General features: G+C 31.8%; 2 protein-coding genes across 5 annotated transcripts in view; one reads left to right on the top strand and one right to left on the bottom strand.

Moving 5' to 3' along the window:
- The window catches only part of LOC106678614 (uncharacterized), a 40,143-nt gene that overhangs the window by 23,049 nt on the left and 4,567 nt on the right, over positions 1-12,527 (bottom strand). Inside the window, exon 1 of one of the 2 annotated variants that reach the window (XM_014417215.2) lies at positions 8,493-8,547. The exons of the other annotated variant lie outside the window; for it this stretch is intronic. The gene's annotated coding sequence lies outside the window, so the exon portion shown is untranslated. Of the gene's footprint in view, positions 1-8,492; positions 8,548-12,527 lie in introns of those variants that run through there. 2 annotated transcript variants of the gene reach the window in all.
- Positions 1-12,527, top strand: part of LOC106678609 (uncharacterized) — a 131,606-nt gene that overhangs the window by 15,188 nt on the left and 103,891 nt on the right. The gene's annotated exons all lie outside the window — the stretch shown is intronic.

A 12,527-nucleotide genomic window follows, 5' to 3' on the forward strand; every position in this document is an offset into this window, starting at 1 on the left:
TAATCCACTGAAAGCTAACATATTACACGTAGTACCTTTCGATAGTGTTTAATAGCCCAGAACTAGACTAGGCCAAAAGTATAAGGCCTCTAGGTGAAATCTTGCTTCACTGGAATAACCTCCTTAGGAGGCAGAGAATAACAATGTGTATAGTGAATCAATTTTATACAAAATTATACAATTTCACCTGGTTAATCTCCAGACTTACATACCCTTCCTATTTACAGAAATAGCGCCCGGTAGAACGAAGATATGTTCTAGGAAGACCTGGTGGCTGGAACTATCCGGGCTTGCATTCGTCCTTTTGTAACAGTAATAGTAAGTACCCTGTGGAACGAGGTTACCATCCCTAGAGAACTTATAGCTGGCATCCATAAGTCTCATACTATCTGTTCACCTTCTCATAAACTATTTTACCAATTTTGAACATGTATTGATGAGGCCTTCTGGTCAAGAGTACATAACACAATCAATTGGAGTAAGATCATGCACAATCACCTCAACCATAAAAATAAAAGCAATGTACTATAAAATTAGAAGTTGTATGGATTTGTATTTATAAGAGTACTGTAAAATTTGTTTGTATAAGACTTCTGAAGACGGAGGACCACTCCAAAACTTCGGTGTGTTTTACATTAAAAAAAATGGAAAAAAATTAGTTTGAAAAGAGAAAAAAAATTATGGAAAGTATGCATGATTTTGACACAATACTCACTCACAGCCTCCTACGGGCGTTTGTGAGCCCCGTTAGCCAATGGTTGGCACTGACAAAAGAAGGATTGACGAACCCACCCTATGAAAACCACGTCATGAAACGCGCGATGTATTTCCTATGTACATCGTGTGAGGCCTTGGAACTCCACGGTCTGTCGCGTCAATAATAATAATGCATAAATTTGATAATGAAAATTTCATAAATACAGAAATTAGACAATTTCAATTAAGTATAAAGAATAAGAAAAATTATGAAATTAAAAAATATATATATAAATGTGATAGTCGTTTTCTTGCTACAATATGTTTTACAAATTGTTATCTCAGGTGAACGAAAAACAAAGAGAACCTATAAATGTTTTTCTTTATAAATACTTGATAAAGTGGGAAGGTGGTTTGAAAGTTACACGTCCTATATTCTTGTTTTATTTGTATTTGTTGGCTCGCTGGTATAAAACTGAAAGTTATATTTTGACTATGAAATAAACTAGGAAAACTTGATAAATGAAATAGGATCTAATCTGGTAGAGATCGGAGCGGCTGGAAGGAAGCAGTTAAGAAGTTAGAACATATCCTTGCACAAAGAGGTAGAGAACTGTTAGAGCGCAATATCAACTCCCGCGCGCGGGAACAAAGCCCGCTTCGGACAATAGCTCTTTGTCTGCTGGCCGTCAGTTCAGTCCGCCAACAAATATTGCTACTTCCGCTAGCGTTTATTTTCAATTACCTACATTTTATAGTTTTTATCTGTGGTGTGAAGATGCATAAGAGAATAAATACAAAGTGGAATTTTTTTTTTTTGGAACCAAAAATTATTTTTTTGAAACTATTATTATGGGATTAGATTTTGTTAGAATCGACTGTCGGCGGCTCATGTAATGGAATGCGTGAAAAACTCAATAAATGTGTCTAATTATGTTGATCTCTTGAGTGTGGTTTCTTGTACTCAAATACGACACTTGATGAACAAATTCACCGCAATTGGTTTTCCAATTAAACAATATTTTTGACCTGTAAACCTAATCTTACACACCTTATATCGTCATTGGGAAAAAGTGAGTTTTACTGGTTGTTATTTTTGTTTTAATCTATCCAACAAAAAATATATAAAAAAATAACCAAAGTTGGCGTACAAATTATAGTTTTTCAAAAGCAGATTTGTTTCTTGAGAAAAAACCCTTTTTGCGCATTTTTAATTAGGCCGAAAAAATGAGCTTTCTTGGCCTTTGTGATGAGAGTATCTTCCTATAAAAGTGGTAATGTACAAAAAATGACCGTTTATCAACCAAATATTTGAATTATTATGTCTTCGATATAAAATACAATTAATAAAGAATAGTTCATTGTTATCTTCTGTCATTTTCTGTTAGCCAATTGCTCGATCTCACGCTGATACTATTCTTTGGGATACCTGTCGATGAACTCTTTGACCGGAATTTCAACTTCCGCAAATTTATCAATTTTTTTCTCTTGAAGGAAATCGGCCATTGATCGAAACAAGTAGTAATCCGATGGTGCGAGGTCTGGACTACATGGGGGATGAGGCAGGAGTTCGAAACCATAAAGTTCTTTAAACTTTTATTTGATTCGACAGGAAGTGATTGCTGAGAAGTAAATTCATGAGGGACCAGTCTCTTTTTCACCTTCTCCATGTAGAGTAGATGGCGACTAACAGTATCTTTCGACAAACTACACTCCCTGGCAAGTTCGTGAGTAATGCCTTAGATAGAGATAGAAGATATTCTAGTAATGGCTTAAAATCAAGAGAATTTCGTTGGACACTGTCATGTTTCATCTTTCAAACAAATAACTAAACTGAGGCTTTTATTTAAAAGAAATTTAATGGGATTAAACAAGGTTAGAGAATGCTTTAAATGAATTATTAATTGTTGGTAAGTATTAAATAAGATTAAAATATTTACAGTCCTTTATTACAGAAATCATGAATTTGATAAATCTGGTTGTTGTTTTTTATACACTCTATTACATATTGGAGCAACTTTTTACTAATAGGAACAAATGTTTTTATGGTGGAAAAATTAATATTCATTTTTAGATATTATTTTTTTTTAAAAAACACGTTAAGACTAGAAAACTAGATTTAAACTGTGAGACAATTTCTCTTGAGGTGATATACAATTTAAATTTTAAACGAGAAGTCATCAATGTCAAACTTCTACATACGTTGTAGCTGTTTGAATTTAAGGGGGAAAAATTTAAATAATTATCCTTTCCTTCAAAACTAAAAACAATATTTGCTTAGTTATTATTAAATCAGATATTAAATAGTAATTTATAATAATATGATAAATTATATTAATAATTTATGATGAATGAATCAGGGTGATATATGTGTAAATAATCTGATGGTTTTTATGAGTTGAATGTTTGTGTTAATACTTTCCTTGTAGTCCCAAAAGGAACCGGAAAGTTGCCGAATAACACATTTTTCCGTTAGCCCATCTGTGTCAGGAAAACTTCTTGAAGTTGTGAATCGTAGCTGTAGTTACTTATTTTCTACGTACGTTATCGGGCATGGTTGTTGTGGCCATATCATTTAACGGAATGTTGTAATATCTGTAAAATTTGTCATGGAATCATTTATAGTTTGGTCCACATCTTTTCATAAACAGTTCGCAAGTGAAAGCCGGTAATTGAGATTATATCCTGACGTACCAATGTGCTTTTGTGATTGTCCTGAATGTTTAACATGAAAATCTTGAAGTTTGTTAATATAACTTTTAACATTTTAATATGACTTTTAAGATTTGTCCGTTGTGTTACAATCTGACAGGTGATTATCCCTATGTTTATTGCTCTTTTTATCAATTTTCTTAATATCTCCCTTTTACATATAGCTATATTCCACCTATGCCATATTTACTTTACCTATCTATTCGACCTTCCACACCAACCTCTTTACCTTATTTATAAGTAATTTTAATGAATAGTCTCCAACAATTTATTTGTCCAGATATATATTTAGAACTTCTATCACACCTGGTTATATTTATTAGTAACTTGTTTCCAGTCTACCTACATGTATACTTCCTTATATTGTTATTATTAATTCTTTTTTTTATACAGTTTATAAACAAAAAAATTGTTTTCAAATGTTTTTTTTTTATATCAACAAAAAACAAACTGTATATTTTTCTTTAAAACAACATCGTTTAAACAATAAAGCCATACCAATTTGTTGTATTAAATGACTAGTACAAAATTACAAATACCAAAAATTGCGAGCAGTAACCATTGAAAATTTGGTTAGAATAAGTTAAAGAGTCTTATAAAACTATTAAATACGAATTTTCTTGTAAATAACAATTAGAAATAATTAGGCTTGGTTTTTGGAGGTATTTTTTTTTTCATAAATAAATTCATAACTCCTCTCTTTGCTATCCAAATCTCACGTAACTACGAGTGTTTGATAACAAAATTACCACTTTCAATATATATCAATATCTATAAATAAATTTTGACATCAGAAGAAAAAAAACTTCTAATTTTGATTTATATCTATGAAGTTTGACTTCAAAAGACATTCAAAAAACATTTTTTTTTTTATATTTTCAATGTTAGCAATTTTTTTTAACAAATAAACATATGTAGTACCATCCACGATCTTTTGTTATAACTTTACACAAAAAAATTGATAAATTAAAATATAATAACCAATAAATGCAAGTAGAGCAAAGGCAGTATTCGATACAATAAATAATTTATTAAAATATTTTAAAAAATTTTCTAACCCCCTAGTTTCTAGCCTTGCATCTTCTTCCTTTTCTGACAATCCTCGGAGGCTCCTGAAAAGAAGATGGCCACAAGACCTGCTAATGTAAAATGTCAATAGAGTGCTAACAATGGACAGTTTCTCTACACGCCTGTAACACTCCATTTTAACTAAGATCAAATTTACTGAATATATTATATAATATACGGTTGTAAATTTCAGTAAAAATATTTTTTATAAAAAATTCTGATTTTAGAGCGCTTTCACAAGAACCCTCGGATACGTTTTCATTATTTCTTTAAATTAGTATCATTAAACAAAATTTTATTAAAATCTGTGATCCCTCTTTCGTTCTTTTAGTATATAGCATGAAATCGGCTATATATCCACAACATTTTTGTTTTTATAAAAATATACATTGGTCCAATATTGCGAAGCATCATATCATTAAAGATTATTTTAATTGTTTATAGCAAAAACATATTTATTTCACTTATATTTTAAATATATATATACCGGATAAATATAAGTCTGTTAGTTTTAAGTACTTAAATTAAATGATAATATGTTTAATTAGGAGCCTCAGGACTTTATATTAGTCCCTCTCTAAGAGGGAATCTCCGATAATCATCAAATTTTACAAAAACCTAAAATAATATTAATAATGAAAATTTTTCATTTAAATTATTATTTACGACATATTACTTTTTTGGTAAATAGAATTTTTGTATAGGCTTATTATCAAAGATTATTGATTGTTTATTCCAGCAACATATTATTTCATTTAGATATTAAAACATGATTGTGTTGAATTTAATTTAACACTGATATATTTCGTCTCACGATATCAGAATTTACTGTATAAATCTGTTTATTTTTAGACAAGGGCCGGGGTGAAAAAAGTAGTTATTTCATCCCAATTTTTTATTACTTTAATAAATACTATGTATAATTACTGGTAAAAACCGATGGGCCTGACAAATATAGATAGCGGAAGTACAAAATGGCTGTTTCAGAACGTTAAGTAGAATTATGTTTTTTTCGGAACTCCATATCTTTAAAATTATCAACAGAATTCAAAATCCAAATAGAACACCATTTAAAAAAGGGCAGATTTGTTAAAATATTAGCCCTAATAGAGTCTTTTACGTTCAATAGTTCTCGAGATCTAGTTTTTTAAAATGCAAGATGTCTGTAGCACTCAAATTAAATCAAGTTTAATGTAGTGTATTACCCTATCTTCGTAGGAGTAGTGTTCATGATATTTGAATATGATTATAAATTTCGCACATGAAATTGTAATTATTTTAGAAAATATCATGAAAACTACAACCCAAAGTTACACTAGATTGGATGTGATTAGATTAGAATATGGCATACAGCGAGATGTGAACTGTTAATGCCTCTATTATTCGAGATAATAATAACCAACGGATGCGATAAGATGTGTAATCTGAACTCCATAATAGTACAGGACATCTTAAGGAAGATAAGGAAGATAGGGGAGACTGCTTAGCAGAGCTGTGGGGGAGGAGAGGTCCAAATGGTCTGGTCAATATTGGGTCCGACCAAGGAAATCTGATCTGGGCTGCTTCCACCATCTTAGGTTTAGCACTCAGGTGTCTAGGTCGATAGAAGTCCAACTTAGTGGATGGGTTGAGCTTTGAGGCTCCACTACATCATCGAATTCCTCCCAAATCCGATCCTTACAGTCCAAAATCCTTCTTAAAATTTTCAATGCTCCTTACTTTATCACAATTCAAGTCATCCATCAGGACCTCAATGTGACATATGTTGCCGATATAGCCAGAACCAGGTACCAATTTTTCCATGGAAAACTTCCTAACCACTCAAATCCACTTATTTGAGATGAGAAAAGATGGCCTCGAGATATTCTCCCTTGTAAATGTCATTGAAGTTCTATCAATAGGTAGATTCTCCACATGTTTGAATCATAACATTTTATCACTAACAGCAAATTTACCTGTATATATTTTTATTCAATTGTAAATAAGAATAAAAAAGTATACAAAATAAAAAAAATAAAAAGTTTACATTTTAATAATATAGTAGTTGGAACATATATCCATTTATTTATTATAATCCAAATAATTAATTAGAATTAAAATCTTTCGATGTAAATATCTGCCAACAAAACGTTTATGTGTTACAACGCATATACCTAAATTGGGAATTTGTATAGTTTGGGTATATGTACAAACACAGAGTATTGTACATATAAATATTGGGTGGCCGAGGGTGCTAAAGTGCTTGCAATTCGTAATTAACGTTGAAAAACGTAGAGCACGGTGAGTACTAGGATGGATATGTGAGGCCCTTAGGCCTGCTTGAGGCTGCTTACACCGACTGGGTGTATGAATGACCCTAATTTATGTATGCTGACCGGGAATGTAATGGTAAATAGCCTCCCTAAAATTCAATTCATAGAATGTTTGCTTAGGAGAAAGAAATTTAGGTTCCCCGTCCCCTCAGGGACCCTGAGCAACACTACTCCATGGATCTTGAAGAATTTTTGACTGTCCTTTAACTCGAGTAAGTCTATAGCAAGGACACTATCAAAATGATCTTAAAGGGGGTGTTGATAGATTTATTGTAGCCTCAGGGGCGTCTTTAACCAAGTGGAATCCTCGGGAACTTTAGGATATCTTTATCAACACTTATAAACGACTAACGCCTTGAAATAATAAGTTTACTTAATATTTCAAAAGTTAATACCATAAAAAAAGAAATTTAAAACATTTACAAGAGTACATTTAACAATTTATGACTAATGAAATCATCAATTATTGTCACGAAATCAATTTCTCAATCGAATTTTCAAGTGCATTACTTCATATCGAGATCAGTGATAAACTGCTCCACTTTCTTGAAAGTGAACTATTTCCACTCTTAATTCGTTTTAATATATAGTTAGGTGGCCCTGTTATCAGTGGGCCCTGATAGCATAGGATATTCTGCGGCTGCATCAAACTAAAACTACGGTTTGTTGTAACGTTAGGCTGGGTTACTACTTCCAGGGTGTGGTCCTGGAAATAATAATTATCCTGAAGAAAATCTCAGTAGTATTTTCTGTTTCGCTGTAAAGAGTGAGCCCTTTGGGTTCAGAACATTCCGGGGTCCACCAAGCCTCATAAAGTGGTTAAACTTAATAAGGTTAAAGTTCTGATCAAATCACCTCCTTGCACAACCGTTGGTCTAGTAACAGTACTTTCTTACAAAGTACTGCACCCCTGACTCTGCGTGGGTTGTAGCGGTATGGGTTTAATTATTTTATTACATACATGTGTATGTGCGAGTTTGAATATACGTACGAAGAATCTAAGCATATGTATTGGGTATACCGAAACGGAGTGCGTTGCCAGAAGAAGAAATCCTGGGACGAATTTATCGTAGAGGAATCAGAAAAGAATCCCTGGGGTATCCCATACAGGGTGGCACTGGGAAAGGTTAAGCCGTTACAAATGAACCTTATTATTGTCATGTAGATCAGTCTTTTGTAATGAGTTGGAAGTTTAGACCGTTTGTCTAGTGCTGTAATAGTCAAAATCGTCTTTAAATATGATAATAGTCTTGTGTGAGGATTCCAGGTTAGTCTTTTGTCAAGGTGTAGTACAAGATAACGAATCAGTTCTACGGGGGTAAGAGCCACATTATTAAAGTATACTGTAGGGCAGTCGGTTTACGACGAAGCGTAAAGGTGATTTGATGGGATTGTTAGGATTTATTTTTATTCTCCAATTTCGTCACCATTCTTCGAGGATTATCGTATGGGAGTTGAATATTTAATGGCTTAAAAGTTATTCTCCAAAACAGAAGTATTTAAATCGCCATTTAAGATTAATTTATAGCCGCCAGATCATAATTAAAACATATTCTATAAGACGTAATAACACCGAATGAAAGTCAATTATGCTCAATAACGCTGAAATTAATCCAACACATCATCGTTAAATATAAATATATTGCCCATTAAATGAATGGAAGAACTTCAAAAAAACAACCTATGACTAAATAATACACTCACCTAGTTCTTGTCCAAATTGAGTTACAGTAAAATACACACAAATACTTGGTTTCTTACTGGTTAACTGGCAATTTATCCTGGTTGCTAGTATACTTATATAGATCACGACAGAACCCCCCCCCCCCACTAGGTTACGTATAAAATTTTTCCTTTGATTGATAAGAAAAAAAAAACCATTCAAGAAGTGAGATGGGAAAATAGTGTGAGATATAAACTAGGAAAATATACCGCTGCACATTTTTGGCTGCCTGACTAACGATGATACTGATTCACATGTTCCTTAAAATTAGTCACTTTAATATTTTATATCAGAGTGCGTATTGATGATTTCAAGCAATTTATAATGAGTAATATTATGTTATCGATAACAGACATTGGATGATACATCCACAAAGTATTTACACCAAGTAGAAATACAAAAATTAAACTTAAGCTTAAATAAAAAGAAGTATCTTAAAGGTATACATAAATGCGCAAAACTTTAAGATAATCATGTTTTGATGAGAACCAATCTCTCTCAAATGATATTGAAAGCCAGTGGAAGCTGAGGAATGGTCCTGGTCTTGTAGGTGCAGACGCTCAGGACTTGAGTGGAGAAACTGATTATCAACACAATTCCAATATAATTATTTATATATTTATATTAACAGGTTTTTGGGGGCACTGCTGTTCCCACCTCCGGGAAGTATTGGGGGATGTGTGAAGCTTGATAGAGATTCGGATTATGACTAACTCGGATTATATAAATTGGAACTTTATTCATATAAACTGTATGAAACAAAAACTTATAGAGCCCAAGAGAGAAAAGTTTTGTTTTTATTACTTTAGCAAATATTATGAACACTATCACTAATGCGAATATAAGTGACATAAACTACTTCATAGTGCATTTAACTAGGTTTAGTATGAGTGCTAGCAGACACATATACGGCTTATGATTCCAAAGAGATATTTTTTCATAGATCAAACTTTTAGTCATATCAACTAGAAATAAACACTTTGCTAATTTATATTATCCAATATCCCGCCTCCGGGAAGGATTGTGGAGATGTGTGAAGCTTAGTAGGGATTCGGATGATGACTAACTTTCTGATGGAATTTGGAGAATTTACCCGGAAAGAGTATCAAGAAAACTGGGATTATAAGGTCAAAATTTAGGGTATTGTTTACACTGTATGAAGCGTTGACTATTTCCTGAAGGACTTTGGGCTGAAAGGATTTATTGTGTTTACTACAAGAAAATGAAGCTATTCCCTTCAGTTTGAGTAAGTTGGATCCCATTGGTTACTGTCCTGTAAATTAATCGTTTGTATTCAATTAGAAGCTACTAAAGAAATATATGATGCTTTAAACATGAGCTTATTAGTGGGGAAGGTTTAGGAATGAATGTTAGTGTTATCTGGACCAAACCTTAGGATTCATCCTCTATTGTTATTATTCGATGACGATATAGAGTTAGCGTTGCATTTTTAATATTTCATATACACCTTTCAACCATCCTACTCCTTTGGTTCAATTCTTATCTAGTTCCACAACCCACCTCGAAGGTTGAAACGGCAGTGGCAGTAGTCAGATTCTCCACTTTAGTTGAGTGTTTGCGGCTTTAGCGCACTTGCTCAGCCTCCACTGGCTCATTACCAGTGATGCACTGGGATCTCATGAGCTCTGCCCTACCCCTTACACGTGGGGGATATAATGTGCTCAGTGATCCTCAGGTCCATTGTGTAAATATATAAGAGTGTAAATGTGACTAGAGATTCTTTTATTTTTTCATTATTTTATTTGATTTATTTACTTTTTCATGTACATAGTTTGATTTTGTTCATATCCTTTTGTTTGTATATATTTTAAGAGAGATTTTATTTATTTTTATGTACTATTTTTTTTTCTTTCATGTTTTATATTATTTTAGTAAGAATGTGATCATTCATCACTATTACCTATTACCCACAACGATATGGTAGATGTTAATATCTATCAATAAATAAAATCATTATTCAATTTCAAGTGTTAACAATACGCTAACGTGATACGTGACTGAACACAAACCGCTATATGACGCATCAACTATAAACTGGATATCCTGAAACTTTTCCCACCATTAGTAATGAACATGAAAGAGGAAATTATTATTAAAAAATTGCACATATCCTAAAAGTTCGTGATTATATTAAAATTTATTGAATTACATATTCATTGTATTGTTGATCTAGCCCGAACCAGATATCACTCCTTCCACTATAAACTCCCTAACTACTCAAACCCCCATGTTTCTAACCTTGCATCCTCTTCCATTCCTGACAATCCTCCGAGGCGCCTGAAAAGAAGATGGCCACGAGACCATCGAGTACTACCAATGGGTAGTTGCTCTACACGCCTGTAACACTCCATTTTAACTAAGATCAAATTTACTGAATGTATTATGTAATATACAGTTGTTAATTTCAATAAAGATATTTTTTAAAAAATTGTATTGCAGGACCATTTTATGGGTGATTCTGGAATAAGAAATTTTCCGGTCCTAATTTTCAACAAAAAATTCATTTACCAAAATTAAAAGATAGGAATGTTTTTTTTTTTAGTTAGCCCTGTTATCATGATCTACTAATAAAACATTAATTTAATTTTTTTTTAGCAATTGTGGTGGTTAAAATGATGCCATGGCAATGAAGCCATAAGCAAACAAAACAATAATAAGTTGAACTAGGGAAAAAACCATTAAACACTGAATTACTGGACAATTATTTTTTTTTCATAAGGACCACAATAATTAATCATAATAAAATTAAATATGTACCGCTACAACCCAGGAAGGGTGAGCGGTGTTACTAGACCAACGGTTGTGCAAGGTGGTGATTTGGTCAAAGTCACGTTTGGGCTACCAGATTTTTACTTAATTAAGGGCACCCACTTTCTGAGACAGGGTGGACGACGGAGGGCTGTATCATCAACGGCTACAGGTAGCATATAATAATTATTTGCCTATAATTATCTTATATAATATATGATATAATCTTATATAAATTAGTTTATAAATGCGTGATTATTATATTTTTATTAAAGAGAATTAATAAAGTATGACACAAATTAAGGGAATTAAGTATTAGTCTTCAAAAACACACATACAGAAATATAAGAAAAAAATTAAATAATAACAATTAAAAGAAAAAGAAATTAAAAATAATAACACTTATAAAAAATATAATACTATCTTGTTTTGTATAAATAAAAATTGAATCTATATAAAAAAACTAATCACATAATAAAAGTAAATAATTATTTTACTAAATAAATAAAATGATTTATGAATAAGACAAAGGAAATTAAATTTAATTAACAATGGAATAAACACATTCGCACCTATATAGATCAATATTTTCATTTTACAACTCCCAGCCATCCATGGCATGCCTGTGCGGAAGGGAGAGATCCCAGCACTTCTCTTCCAGTCGCTTAACTGGCATTGAGGGCCATTAGAGACTAAATGAGCTTCTTAGCTCGTATAAACTTAGATTTACTATTAAAACTATTGTACTCTTAAAGGCAAAATCTATGAACAATAATCTATTATTCATCTCTTATTATAATAATTCATATTTAGTGTTTCCCAAGGTGGGAATAACAAATACAAATTTCGTTCTTGCCAAGAATACAACAGTTTAACAAAAGATAACGCAGTTCTTCAATGAGGAAAGATTGGGCAGTATCGGCTTTTCTTGTTCGGCTGAGATGTGACGATTTTTCTTTTTTCTCCTTTATATATTCATTCTTATTATCGCTTACAATGAATTTTTTTTTAATTAAATATTTTTTTCAATTAAACAAACATAAAAGTACTTCAAATTAAATTAAAAAAAAATCGTCTGACTGATTTTGATTACAAAATAATAATAGTGTTAATTTTACACATTTACATTTAAAAAAACATTATTAAATAAAATAAAATAATAAGTATATTAAGCCAAAAGCAATAATTATAAAATGATACCAAATATAATACAAAGAATAAATAAATATACACAAGTAATAAATATA

This window comes from Halyomorpha halys, unplaced genomic scaffold (assembly GCF_000696795.3).
Source record: "Halyomorpha halys isolate HHAL.00 unplaced genomic scaffold, Hhal_1.1 Scaffold149.1, whole genome shotgun sequence".
Lineage (NCBI taxonomy): Eukaryota > Metazoa > Arthropoda > Insecta > Hemiptera > Pentatomidae > Halyomorpha > Halyomorpha halys.